Source organism: Carassius auratus, unplaced genomic scaffold (genome assembly GCF_003368295.1).
Source record: "Carassius auratus strain Wakin unplaced genomic scaffold, ASM336829v1 scaf_tig00045696, whole genome shotgun sequence".
Lineage (NCBI taxonomy): Eukaryota > Metazoa > Chordata > Actinopteri > Cypriniformes > Cyprinidae > Carassius > Carassius auratus.
In genome coordinates, this window is record NW_020526923.1 from 31770 (window position 1) to 45763 (window position 13994).

The window sequence follows — 13994 nt, forward strand, 5'->3', positions numbered from 1 at the left end:
TAGACAATCTGTCAGGATTTTAGTTGCTATTTTAGTGTTTTCTTCCACTGCTTTCCCAAACTCACATATAAAATTATTATTAAATAGATAAGATAACCTTTGTACAAACTCCCTTTCACTATCTATTCCCCATTTAAATCTTATCCAGGGTTTTACATTACCATCTATCTTCGTTTTTATTCTTGATTCAATGCTATTTATCCTCATAGTATACAGTAATGGGAAATGATCAGAAATATCCACGTGTAAGATTTCAAAATCCTTAACATGTGTAAAGAGATCACTAGAGATAATAAAATAATCGATCACACTGCATCCTGCAGCTGATATAAATGTGAATTCTCCATCAATATCTTTACCAACTCTTCCATTAACTAAATGAATATTTAGATTGCGGCACATATCTAAAAGACAGCGACCAAACGTATTAATCACCTTATCTTTTGATTTTCTGTGCCATTCAAAATAATCATTAGTGTAATAACTGCCACAGGCTATATATTCAGAGTCATCACACTCAATGTAATCACATTCATTACCTGTTCTAGCATTAAAATCCCCTGCGATGATAAGTTTTACATCTTCTCCAAATTGATCTAGCACATTTAAGATTTCATTTTCCAAGGAAACAATACCATTTTTCTCTTCTCTCTTTCTATATGAGCTAGATCCCTCTGGGAAAATATAAGTGAAAATAAGGACAGTGTTATCTTCGAATAACCCACTCTCTTTGTCAGAATATAGAACTACACAGTCAGTTGCTTGTACACAAATCCTATAGAGATATTTCACAATAGAATCATGTACATATACACAAATACCTCCAATATTACGACCAAATGTTGACACTCGCTTATGCACGAGACGAAAACATGTATAATCAGTCAGTAAGTTGCAAAACTCAGTCTCATCTTGTGACCAGACTTCACTCAAACATATGACAGAGTTTCCATTCAGAGTGTCCAATAACTCACTGTTATTGACCTTTGTCTTTAACCCGTGAACATTCCATGCCAATACAGTGAGTTCATTTGGGCCGAGGCCGTCATCCTACCTTACGAAAGTTTCAGATGGTCTTTCTTTATTCGTTTCAATTTCAATCACGGACTCCGACTCTGTGTCATAAGTTAACATTTTACCGTCCACAAATAATTTGTCGAAACGAAGTGACATCCGTGTGTTTGGTTGAGTTTGTCGTAGAGTTTGCATGTAGTTAACCAACTTTCTCCGTATCTCACGCACACGAGCACTGAAGTCCTCTGACACCCTAATTCGATTGTTTACTTCATCTTCACTACTTCGTTCACGCCATTCCCGAGTTTTTTGTCTTGCCTTGTGTAGAATCTCTTCCTTGTCTTTCCACCTTGTGAAACGAACCACCACCGGCCTTGCTCTCCCATGCGATCTTTTCCCAACCCGGTGAGCGCGTTCAATCGGTAGTTCCTCGTCGCTTTTGGCTCTTTCCACACCAAAGTATTCAGCCGCGTGTTCCCGTATCTTTTTCTCACTCTCTTCCCATGTTTCCCGATCCGATTCTGGGATACCATAAAAGACAAGGTTATCCCGCCTGCTTTGGTTTTCCATGCGATCATACCTCTCCTGAAGTTCGGCATTTTCCTGTTCAAGTCTCTCCACTGTTTCCACAAACTTTTCCACCAACTCTTTTAAATCCATGACTTCTTTATGAAGTGATTCAATCTGCGTGAGAGTGTGAGGTTCGTTTGGTTCTAAACCACCTGTCGCTCCAAACAGTGTTGTTTGCCGCGTTGTTCTCTCCGGCCTAAACGTTGTGTCTACGACACCACGCTTGCCTCTCGCGGGACCGGGATTTTCCTCCACATCGCCCGCTAAGATTAAAAGAAGGCAGATTGCTACCGCTAGCCGCAGTCCGCCCGCAAACACGCCGTTATGGAGTTTTATTGTGGCTATCTTGACCTTTTCTTTGGACGCTGGCTGAGAATACCGTCCTATTCTCTGCCTCCATTGTTCAACGGTGATCCCCATGTCAGGTGTAACCTTCCAACAAACACTTCCTCTGTTTCAGTCACTCCTTTGCACATGTACAGTATTATGTGAAGCATTCCTATAGTCTATACCAGGGGCGGACTGGCCACCGAGAGCACCGGGACATTTCCCAGTGGCCTGACGGTCATTCTGACCTGCTGGCTGCCGCTGTGGAGTCGATCAGCGAAGCACTGCCTAATTGGCTATATCCAGAGGCATGCTTTATCTTAGAAAATCGCGCAAAAAATGGAGCCGTAAATGCAAAGGAGGAGAAGAGACGGAACGAATAAAAAAGGAGAAAAGCCCTGGCAACAGACGCAGCAAATTGCTGCAAAATCCCATCCATGTTCGCCAGGGAGCTGGTCATTTATATTTACTAGGGATGGGACGGTTCACTGAAAAATTCGAACCGCTTGGTTCACCACACTCTTAGAAAAAAGGGTTCATTGGGGTTATATATAGAACCATAGGGTTTTTTACTCAACTCCAAAGAACCTTTTATTCTAAAAAGGTTCTATAATGACAAAAAAGAACCCTTTTGGTTCTTTAGGCTATTCATATATTACATTATTCTGCAACATTTTGTATTTGTAATTAAATTATTGTTTGTAGTAACTTAATATCACATTTTAACCATACCGATTTTGGTAGAAAAACTGAAATGGCTCTCTTCGTGGGATATTGATTAACTACATAAAATGATATAAATATATACATTTTCTAACCCCCATATCGTGGGGGAGTATAGTTAGGGAAGTCGTGGCCTAATGGTTAGAGGGTTGGACTCCCAATTGAAGGGTTGTGGGTTCTAGTCTCGGGCCGGATGGAATTGTGGGTGGGGGGAGTGCATGAACAGTTCTCTCTCCACCTTCAATACCACGACTGAGGTGTCCTTGAGCAAGGCATCGAACCCCCAACTGCTCCCCGGGCGCCGCAGCATAAATGATGAACACTGCTCCGGGTGTGTGCTCACAGTGTGTGTGTGTGTGTGTTCACTGCTCTGTGTGTGTGCATTTCGGATGGGTTAAATGCAGAGCACAAATTCTGAGTATGGGTCACCATACTTGGCTGAATGTCACTTCACTTTCACTATCTTGAATTTTGTGATCATTCACAATCACATGCATTCATAAATGTATTTGAATACACCGAATAATGCAGTGAAAGAACGCACTCAAAATGCACACGCTCACTAGTATGACTTCATCATGTAACTTTACATAAGCCTATGCCTGCACTTTTTAGGCACGATTTGTTTAGTTTTTGAATATACTTAATACTGTTAAAAGGAACATCAGTAAAACAAAAAATACAAGTTCAAATATCACACCTAAACACACTTGGAAAACGTAATTAGAACTAGCTACAAAATTAGTTAAAAATGCCTATGCATATACAGCTATAATTCGCGAACCCCAACCTGACTCAAATGATTCGCGAACCCGCTCCGAACTCCCGAACTGTTTAAAATGATTCGCGAACACTTTTTGAACTCCCGAACTGATTCAAATGATTCGCGATACCCAAACTGACTCAAAGGATTCGTGAACCCGCTTTGAACTCCCAAACTGACTCAAATGATTCGCGAACCTGCTCCGAACTCCCGAACTGATTCAAATGTTTGCGATCCCCAAACTGACTCAAATGAATCGCGATCTGAATTTCTGATTTGTAAGGTCATCAGTAGTAGGACTGTGATCATGGGGAGTGGGGACATACAATTGATGGCTGCATAATTAATATAGATTATTGAAAGTGCTTATATCATATTGCAGAGAAACTCAATGTGCAGAGTGAGAGAAAGAGGGGGATTCAAGGAAAGAGACAGTGAATGCCTTGATACTTCTTGATACTCCATTTGATTATTTTGCCGTCCACAGTCTAAGGATTTTGATTTATTTTTGAAGTATAACCCAATTCAAACAACTGAAAGAGTCAAAGAGTTTAGCAGTCTGGTGGACACATGAATTGGTTGGTGGAGACTGCAGCAACAGAGGTGGCCTGGGGTGGAGTCAAATTCCCGGCCTGATTTACTGTCCCAGTCCGTCACTGGTCTATACATTTTTCCTTTTCAGTCTGTGTATAGGTAAACATTTATATATAGTATATTCAAAGTCAAAATCTGTCAGTAGGCTAGTTGTATATAGGTTTATACTGTTTTACTTGAGTGTTGTATGTCTGTATTTATGTAGCACTGTGGTCCGTGAGACATGACATTTCGTTCCACGGCATGTCCACACATGTAGCAGAATGACAATAAAGGTCAGGTTCAAACTTGAACGTGAACTTGAATATTCAGAATTGAGTCAAAAGTGTATTGGTTTTTACCTATATGTGAATATGGATAGGGTTATGTCAGAAAACACCATTTCTTGACCGTTCAGGAGTGAATGAAACAAAATTATAAGTTGTCCTCAAATGGCAGATAAACTGTTGTTTCTTTCTTTAGATTCCCGTTCTCATGCAGGTGTTGGAATTCCTCCTGACACAAGGGAGTTGCAGCTCGATGGCCTCAAGGACAAACACACCAGCGCTCTTTGATTCGGTTAATCTGAGGTCAGAAGAGAAACCACATATGCTACAACAATGCTCAGCTTTATATTTCTCATGAGAAATTATGGAAAATTTAAACCTTCACATCATTACTTCTATATAAACTCAAAGACAGTGAGGAAACATTCATGCAAAGACAGAGTGTTGAGTGTATATGGTCAGACAGAGATAGAGACAGACAGACAGAGAGAGAGAGAGAAAGAGAGAGATAGATAGACAGAGAGAGAGAAAGAGAGAGAGAGACAGACAGCTTCAGCATGACTCTGTTTAATATGCCGCCAGCCATATCACCCTGGAGCCCAAGACCGGTGTCCCACTGAAGCTAAGCAGGGCTGAGCTGGTCAGTAGCTGGATGGGAGACCTCCTGAGAAAACTAGGTATCTGCTGGAAGAGGAGCTAGTGAGGCCAGCAGGGGGCGCTCACCCTGTGGTCTGTGTGGGTCCTAGCGCCCCAGTGTAGTGATGGGGACACTATACTGTCAACGAGCACCGTCCTTCGGATGAGACGTTAAACCGAGGTCCTGACTCTCTGTGGTCATTAAAAATCCCAGGATGTCTTTCGAAAAGAGAAGAGGTGTGACCTCGGCATCCTGGCCAGATTCACCCATTGGCCTCTGACCATCATGGTCTCCTAACAATCCCCATATCTACTGATTGGCTTCATCACTCCGTCTCCTCTCCACCAGTAAGCTGGTGTGTGTGTGTGTGTGTGTGTGTGTGTGTGGTGGGCGTTCTGGCGCAATATGGCTGCCGTCGCATCATCAGGTGGATGCTGCACACTGGTGGTGGATGAGGAGATACCCCCTGACTATGTAAAGCGCTTTGAGTGCCTAGAAAAGCGCTATATAAATGTAAGGAATTATTATTATTATTATTAATTATTAATTATTATGTATATTAATGAATTGGCATCAGCACTTGATACACCCTCTCGTCCTGATCTGACCCTAGAGGGCAGAGAGATCGATGACCTTCTTCTGCTGTCGCTCGTGTAAAGGGACTGTACCAAAGCCCCTCCATTTTGGAAAAGTATAATAGCGTTAATTAAAGGCGTGGCCTGTTGAGAGGTGGATTGCTGTTGCTGTCACCACTGTCGAGCTAAGTGGGCGTGGTTTCAGCAACCAGCTCCCGCCTTTTTGCCCATTTTCGGATATCTGGGAGTGATGCGTTGTGATGTGCTGCCAAGATGGCGACGGCCTGCTCTGCCCACTTTGAGCTTCAAAAACGCTCATCAGGAGTCTACAGGTGACGTCACAGACATGTCCATGTTCTTATACAGTCTATGGTCTTACCAATAAACATTGAGAAGTCTAAAATCAAGATATTTCAGAAAAAGCCTCACCTTGCTGACAGAAAATATAATTTTACAATTGGGGGATTTTTTTTTTTAATCGTGTTACCTGTAGGTTTTTCCATAGCGTAAGAAAACCATTCTTCATATTCAACCCATCCGTGGGTTGATAATTTCGGTCATGTTCCTGAGAATAAGGCACATTCACATACCACAGATGCAGGTCTGTTTCATAAATGGCTTCTTTATTTGTGCTGCATTACTGTTCCTTTCTGATGTTTTTCATATTTTCTGTCTGTCCTCCTGCAGGTTCGAGCTTATCGTCTTTGCTAGTATGTAACTGTATTATAGTGTTTTTCTCAGTTCCACCTTTATTCTCCACCTACTTTTAAACACCATCCATTTGCTCGACATGAGAACAGTGTAAAGTATTCCAAGGCCAAGCTTGGCCAGTGTAGATAAATCCCTGCTTTCCCAAGCCGCTACAAATAACATTCAGCCATTCCTCTGCAGTGAGAGCGAGAGTCCAGCGCTAACCTGTAGTCTGCAGTCATGCCTCTGGTGTTGTGTGTCGTAGTCGTGCTGTTCGGGTGTCCTCTTGGGAAGATGTTTGTTCTCCATCCTACACCTGAGGCATCTGCTGTGAAAGCCAACAGGTAAAAACTGACCTTTTAAAGATAAACAATGTCACAATGAATGTATTGGATATCGCGTAATTGCATCATTCTCACCTCCACTCTTGTTCATTAGGAGGTTTTGGGGGGAGTTTCATGTGTTTGTACAGGTAGAAACCTTCGTTACAGCTCACTCACTGTGATCAGTCTATGATTCAGATTGATTTAGTCTTAGTTTTGGAAGAGGTTTAGGCTGATATTTGAATGCTCAGGGCAATAGGTGAATCAGCTTTATTACAATCACATCACACTGTTCTTCCATTTGAGACTCAAACCCTCCCGACTGTCAAACTGACCTCATCGTGCTCGTCTGACCAAAAGAGAATTACTGGATATTTTCAGAAAGCTTTTCTTGCTCTGGTCTCTACTACAGTGTTTTATGTACAGTACAGACTGGAGAGACCCACATAATGTTCTGGAGATATAAGTGAGGGCATCTGCCTTCTTCTGCGGTGTTCTCTAACAGGGTCAAACGCTGAGCTTTCACAAACTCCCCGAAGCTCTTGCAGTTCACCGCTACACTCCAGAAACCTTCGGCTGCAGTTTGACAGGCGCACAAACACAAGGTCTGCAAAGGTGTGATGACTATGGGTTTGCAATGCATTGCAGATATGTGTGTTTTGCTGCAGATGCAGAGAACTGGAAATCAGGAAAATCCTTCTGGAATCTTTAAACCTCCAGCAGGAACCTCGTGTGTCCATGTCGAAGATGAATCGTCTGCGTGAGCAGTGGAAAGCCACTGTGAACACACAGCCACACACACACACACACACACACACACACACACACACACACACCGCAGTGAACACACACACACACACACACACACGCACACACACACACACCGCAGTGAACACACAGCCACACACACACACACACACACCGCAGTGAACACACAGCCACACACACACACACACACACACACACACACACACACACACCGCAGTGAACACACAGCCACACACAAACACACACACACAAACTGTGAACACACACACGCACCGCAGTAAACACACACACACACAAACACACTGTGAACACACACCGCAGTGAACACACACACACACACACACTCACACACACACTGTGAACACACACACAGCAGTGAACTCACGCACACACACACTGTGAACACACACACAGCAATGAACTCACACACAAACACACACACACACATACACACACTCATTTATCATGGGGGGTCGGGGAGCAGTTTGGGGTGCGGTGTCTTGCTCAAGGACAGCTCCGTCACTAGGCCACGACCTCCACACGCATCATACATGACACATCGTACTATGACTCTTACATTTTCTCTGCTTGCTTTTGTAGTTAAAATCAGCATAAAATAAAGGCTTTAAAACGACAATAAATACTTCACACATCATTAATGAAAGCAAGGCTGTTTTCTGTAGACATGATATCAGTCCTTTAATTAGCTTTTGGTTTTGGGGTGAGATATGACCTGGGCTCATCATGTATGTGTTGTGTAAATGCTTCAGATCTGGGCTGGGAGCGCTGGGTGGTTTATCCAGAGAGCATCACTTTCGTCCAGTGCCAATCCTGCTCTGAGAGTCCAGGCGCGTCGGCGCAGGTAAAGGTCCTCTACATCATGTTTAGGTGTTTTGTTTTCTTTTAAGAAATGCTTTACACAAACATGTTTCCTCTCAACTATTGGCTTCAGACTAAAGAAACGCTTCAGATGGTGTTTTCTCTGGGCTCAGATGTAATCTTCACTGTCTTCCCACAGTGCTGTAAGCCGACCGCTCACGACATCGTCCTGTTTCTCTACATGGATGAATGGAGCAGTTTGGTTCTGTCCTCAGTGAGTCTGACCCGTGAGTGCGGCTGTGACCCTGGAGAGGAAACACAGGATCCTGAGGTCATGGCCCTGTCTTAGAAAGCCTTCCTGACCCACTGGTCACGCTGATCTGTGTGATTATTGGCACAGAGCAACAGAAATGAAGTAGAGAAGCACAGCTCTTGGGATTTGTAGGTTTATGGCTTAGCAAACATATTTAGCATCTTTTGACTTTTGCTGCTGTTGAGAGGTCAGAGTCTAAGACTCTTGTGGCCTTTAAGAGTGTTTTTGAAAATAATGTAGAAACATATAAAGTTCTCAGAAGACATTAAGTTCTCAATCTAAGCCTGTTATTTAACATTCATAGAAATGCACAAAGGACCTTCTGTTACAAATAAATGCAAGGTCAAATCTGTTTTTAACTTCAGGCTTTAATGTAGTCTGGCTTGATTTCAGCGGCCAGCGAATGTTCCCTAAAAAAATGTTGTCAAGCAGCTCTGCCAGAACTTTTGCCCGTGTGAATCTGAGGACTAATAAAAGGTTACATTCAAAATGTCCTTCCCTTAAATCATGTTTCGTAACATGATTTCCATTGTTTGAGAAAATACCAAAACCATTTCATGCAAACCAGGAACGGCAAACTAACACTTTCAACTTGTATTTAACAAGATTTACACTTTATATCAAATGTATCAGCAGAATGTTTTATTATAGAAAGCTTTCAAGAATAAAGATGTGCTTCACTTTATAAAAGATGTATTCAACATTCATTTCTGTCTTTAAGTTTGTGTGTGTGTGTGTGTGTGTGTGTGCATGTGAGTGATTATTTCTGGCAGTTTCTGTGTGTAGCAAAACAAAACCTAAAAAAAGATTTAGCAATATAAAATCCATGTGAACGTCTGCTCACTTTGAATGAACGCGGTCACAAGTTACTTGCAGTACATTCCTGAAATGAGCAGATTATTTTGGGAGTTTATTGGCACACCGTGTTTGAAAGTGTGCGTGTGTGTGTGTGTGTGTGTATGTGAGTGTGTGTGTGTGGCTGTGTGTGTGTGAGTTTATTGCTGTGTGTGCGTGTGTATGTGAGTGTGTGTGTGTGTGTGTGTGTGTGTGTATGTGAGTGTGTGGCTGTGTGTGTGTGTGTGAGTTCATTGCTGTGTGTGTGTTCACAGTGTGGCTGTGTGTGTGTGTGTGTTCATTGCTGTGTGTGTGTTCACAGTGTGTGTGTGTGTGTGCGCGCGTGTGTATGTGAGTGTGTGTGTGTGTGTGAGTGTGTGGCTGTGTGTGTGTGTGTGTGTGTGTGTGTATGTGAGTGTGTGGCTGTGTGTGTGTGTGTGTGTGAGTTCATTGCTGTGTGTGTGTTCACAGTGTGTGTGTGTGGCTGTGTGTGTGTGTGTGTGTGTTCATTGGTGTGTGTGTGTGGCTGTGTGTGTGTGTGTGTGTTCATTGCTGTGTGTGTGTTCACAGTGTGTGTGTGTGTGTGTGTGTGTGGCTGTGTGCACTCAGTAAGAGTCCAGGTCCACGACAGATCCTCTGTGTCTGGCTTCGGTCCCTCAGTTCAGATGGACTCTACAGACCTGTGGGCCATCTGACCTCGAACACTAAAGAGAGAAGTCAAGCAAACAAAGCAGGAGCGCTCTGCAGCGGACGACTCGTCCTGTCCTGAAACAACATGGCGAGTGTGAGATCCTGCTGGCTGCGCTGGGGAACGCTGGTTTCTGTCATGTTCTGTCTGTTTGCTCAGGGGAACAGCTGGGAGTGTTTGGACAAGGACGAGATTCTTACTGAAATGTCCAGGGATGTTGAGATGCCGTCTGAGTGTGTGTTGAGCTGTACAGCGCTCTCTTACAGACAGATCGCAGACAGACAGCAGAAACTAACTGTCCGCTTCAAAGACTCACATCCCGGTAAGAGCCGTTTCCATCTTAAATGTCTTCAAAAATGAATGAGACTCTTTTCAGTGTCTTTTGTCTAGTAAGAATGAAAAGAAAAAATGCCCAAAATCCAAAAGACAGAAAGCTTTATGTACAGAAAAGTGCAAATATCAGTTAATAAACTATATGCAAATTATATTGTATTTTAGTTCAGTAAACATAACCTCAGTAAACAACAATCACATTACACACATATATATATTATACTAGCCTTCCCAATATTTTGCTCATGTTTGCATAGAATCAGAACCAGAGAGGGTTTTATTTGTCTTGGTGACAGGAGCTTCCAGTGACAAGAAAAAGTACAGACATAGTGCAGAGACATATAATTTGACATACATATAATAAAATGAAACATAAGACAGAGATGAAATGATATGATAAAAAAATGAAGTATAGCAAGAGAAAATAAACGTGTTGCTGTGATTCATTAACACGTTAATATCTCTATTGACTCTCTACAGGCGAGTCGGGGGACTTCTGCTGGTTTATTCATAAGAGATTCAGCACATGGGATGAAGTTTTTGTTTTACTGTCAGTCAATGAATCCATTCAGAACGGAGGAGAAATTCAACTTCGAACCAACTCTCTGATTCACCTGAACCCCATTCATCCCCACGACTCTCTGTCCATCATCCCTGACGACTGCGGGCTTCGCTTCGACGTCACGCCGCACCTGAGACACCTGACACAACACACGCTCTGTGTCACACCCACAGGCATCATGGGAAACCGCTTACACTGTCCACCGTCTCTGGTCATCATAAGGAAAAAACAGTAGGGTCTGACAGTCTGACTGATTCCTGAAGGAACCTATAAACATTATGAGACACAATGGTAAAGATTTAGACAGATGTACTGTAGGCTAGTGGAGTGACATTTAGGATATTGCATTTCAATTTAAATTCTTTTGAATTATATATATATATATGATATGATTTCATGTGTGGCGAGTGAATTGCTGTGTCTCGCCTGCAGCTGATACACAACAGGTATACATTCATTGTAAATTGATTATTAAATTGTTTAATTAGGGTTTATAGATCATTTAAATGACAGAGATCGAGTGTCTGAATTCACTCCTTCAAGTGAACTGTACTAGTGTTCTGTAGGGAATAGTGAATGATTTCAGATTCAGCCTCAGTCTATCTAGTACAGAATAAACCCCTGACCCGACCGTCCCGCTTAATTCAGATCTCGTTTTCAGAATATATCATTTTAAAGAATAGAATAGAGATTGCCTAACAAATAAAAGTGTAGTCTGACAAAATTGTGTCATTTTATTCTTGTCAAGAGTGTTGAATTTACTGACTTTGACTTAAATTCATATGAATTATCTTTAGACACAAAATTTGTTTATTATTTTATGCAACACAGGGAAAAAATGTCAGAGAGAATAAAAATGTACAAAAATTGAATTTCTTATTTTTATTCGTCTTGTCAAAAAGAATTTGGGTGGTACAAAAATAGTCTATTAAGATTTTCTAAACTTTGAAATGTTTCTGTAAACACAGTAGGAAAAGTGTCGCAGAGAAAAATAAATAAATACGACATCTGTCATTTAAAATAAGCAAAATATAAACAAAACCGAGTGGAACGTCCTTCGAGAAGAGATCTTTCTTCTGCCGTCACTCATCCACTAGAAGCGTGTTGTGTCCGAGCCGAGGGCAGCTGCATCGGTGGTCGGATATAGACTTCGGGAACGGGAGCTCCCGTTCATATACACCAGAGTTACCGACCGCTACCGCGTTTTATTCGGGAATTTAATCCCGCGGCGCAGAAGATGTGTTCGTGTGGAGTCGCGGGATGCAGACCTTTACCTTCTTCTTCTTCAGCCCAGATATAGACACGACACGACCTGAAGTCATACTTGTGCTGGTATTTCTTACAGAAGTGTTGTATGGTAATAAACTAGTCTTTCGGAGTCCAAACTACATTATCTCGGTCAGTTAGTCAGTTAGACTGCGTAAACAGAACAGACTAGTGCTATTTAAGTTGAATGACATGACAGTTAAAAACACTAATTGTTTTACGGCAGCTGAAAAGCAATTAAAAATGACAATCAAATTAATTTAAAGAAACCGTTTCATTTAGCTATTTAACATTTATTTATTTTATTTAAAACATACATATCTAAGGGTTTACTATCAGTGTTTGTATGTATACATTTATAAGTTAACACTGTATTATTGTAAATCAGTATCACTGCGCTTGCGTGATGACGTGCCTGCTTGCGTGCGCGCTCGTGCAATACTGCACGGGGCTGTGCACTTCACTTCATAATATCCGGAAGAGTAATTATACGAATTAATGTTAAATTCTTAAGATGTCTTATGAACTCGTGAACATAATGAGTCTATTGTTCAATATATAGTTTAATCGTGTCTGTTTGACACACTAATCTAAAACACTGTGGCTCAGGAGTGGACGCGTCCTCGGAGCTGCATTCTGCTGCTGAGTTCACTTCAGTCCGACTGCGATTTAGGAAAATCAACCTTGATTTCTAGATTTGACGAAATGTGATAAATCGGCGGCTTGTGTCGTCATCAGCGGACTCAGTGGACATACAAATAAATACAAAAATACAAGTGTCACGTGTAAATGACTGACACAAACGAGAGTTTGAATCACCTACATATTGAAGTGATATGATTTATTCCCTATAAATTAATTAATGATTACTGTCAAATGTATTATCTGTGTGTTGGTGATTTGTGCGCGCGCTCGCGCGTGTGTGAGTGTATGAGACTTGAAGCCATTAAAATAGCTACTTAATTTCGATTTTCTTTTTATTTAATTTATCTTGAGATGTTTTAAGTTTACATTTCAGCTCAGTGTAGCGCTTTAAGCACCAACACTTTTTCAGTAAGTTACCTTTCATGAAGAATTGTGCTTCAAAATAAAGAACTTTATGTAAACTAGATTGTTAGTTAATTATTTAGGCTCAAGTCAGTATTGTCTATATGGACAGAGATTAATAAAAAAAGTGAACTTGTAAAACTGTGGTGTTAAATGCAGTGCAGTCGAAAATTTGTGTTCACCAGTGATATGCTCGCTGAGTGTGTGTGTGTGACAGACTGTGCTTTCTGTGTGTGTGTGTGTGTGTGTGTGAGCGAGAGACACACACTCTCAAACACAATCACAGACACTCACAGTGGCTAGACGCACATTGGATGTGGGATTTCTGCTGTGTGTGTGTGTGTGTGTGTGTGTGTGAGAGAGAGCGAGAGAGGTGGTCTTTGCTGTGGTGACCTTTGACCTTCAGTAAGTGCTAATAATCTCAGTAATATATCTGATGAGTGTGACTGTATCTGCTGGATGTCACACATAGGGCTGGATGATATACTGAATATTAGCAATAATATCACAATAATATTGATGACAATTTAAAATGAGAAAATATCGTGAATATTGAATATTTCTAATTCAAGCATACTTTCCTAAAAGAACGTGCCGAACATCCAAAAAACAGAACATGTTATTGTGGACTGCTGTACACTCCTCTACTACGAGAGCTTTCACGAGAGCGGTTGCCAGATAACAAGAGTTTAAATCCCCGAATCAGAGCTTCACTGTTACATAGATACATATTCTTCATGGTGCTTTGCTTATTTGAATCAATCTGGCAACCATGCGCAGACAAACGCTCGCTCCTCAGTGCAGAAGGGCCACTTCAGATGATCTGAGGAGTTTAGCATCTAAATGAAAGCTTGATTCAGCCGGTCTGTGTATTATTTGTGA